General features: G+C 39.5%; 1 pseudogene; it reads right to left on the reverse strand.

The window, feature by feature from the left end:
* Positions 1-322: 322 nt before the first annotated feature.
* Positions 323-498, reverse strand: LOC146816863 (U2 spliceosomal RNA; annotated as a pseudogene).
* Between the last annotated feature and the right edge of the window lie 936 nt (positions 499-1,434).

Consider the following 1,434-nt stretch of genomic DNA (forward strand, 5'->3'; position numbering starts at 1 on the left):
AGTGAAATGGATCCAAAAACGAAGGAAACTCTGATGCTGGAAAAGCAGTCTCCTTCTAACATTTTTCTCTTCCAAAGTGCAGCGTCTGGATGGAGAAGGAAAAAAAAATTTAAAAAAAGTTCCAGAAAACGTGAAAAATAAATAAATAAATAAAGCGCGTTTGCGGCAGATCAATGACATAAATAAATAAATAAAGCAAGACGCGGTGACCAGGGTGGTTTTATTTTCGCGCAAACACAGTAGCGCCACTTTACAGGGTTTGGTAGTGAAGCGCTACTTTCGTTTTCTCATCTATCTTTCAACAGCATTGTTTTCCCCGGGTGGGAAGTGCACCATTCCTGGAGGTACTGCAATACCAGGTTGATGCGTGGAGTGGACAGAGCAAGCTCCTATTCCATCTCCCTGTTCCAAAAATCAATTTAATATATGGTCCCCAGATAGAGGACGTATCAGATATTAAACTGATAAGAACAGATTTTTTTTTTTTTGTAAAAATATACTTTATTAAATATTTGTTTGTTTACAGGTACAGTTCAACCAATCCCATTTTCGGGTGGTATACATTTTAAACGTGACTAGGCGATGCGCGCAGGCAGGCACCTATCAGTTTTTCCATCTAGATTTGGTTTTCTCAAGGGATAGCACTTTTATGCTAAAGTGTTTCTCCATACAGTGTTTAATTAACCCATTCTCCCCATTTTTTCTGTTGCCATAATTCTTCTGCTTTTTGTGCACCGTATTTTTTAATGTCAACATAGTAATAGGTCATCATTTTTCCCAATGCAATATTAATACAATCTTTAATGTCAAACTGTTTGTGTTGGTAAATTCCTAAGTTTCTTGTTACCCATAAACTTTCCTTTATACAAGATATTAAACGCCACAGTGTGTCTTGTTTGTCTTTGTCACAGTTTTTGGGGAATCCACATAAAATAAGTTCGTAGTTGATGTTGTTCTGTCCTGTGATTCCCTTTATCAAGGGACCTATTGTCTTCCATGTCTTTTGTGCATACTGGCAGTTCCAGAGGAGGTGGAGTACTGATTCATCCGCCACGCATGAGTCTCTTGGGCATTTTGCTTCTTTGGCGAGGCCTCTTTTGTGCTGAAAGCTTTTAACCGGGAGTGCCTTGTGGATGGCCAACCATGCCAGGTCTTTTTGACTGTTCGTTATTTCTTTGCTGCTGGTTGCTTCCCAAGCTTTTTTGGAGAGTTTCTCGTTCAAATTATTGGCAGGTGACAAAGTTTCTTTTTTTTGTATTGCTTCTTTCAGAGTTGTCCGGTGTTTGAAGTCTTCTGTTTGTAGTTTCAAATGACCAAAGTTTTTGATGAAATCCGCAATGATGCTGTACCTTTTTTGTGGAACAAAGGCAGTGGGCAGTCTGTTGTCTTGTTCCACCAGTCCTGCTGTTCTGAAAAGGTTTGCCGTGCCGTACC

This window comes from Triturus cristatus, chromosome 6 (genome assembly GCF_964204655.1).
Source record: "Triturus cristatus chromosome 6, aTriCri1.1, whole genome shotgun sequence".
NCBI classification, from domain to species: domain Eukaryota; kingdom Metazoa; phylum Chordata; class Amphibia; order Caudata; family Salamandridae; genus Triturus; species Triturus cristatus.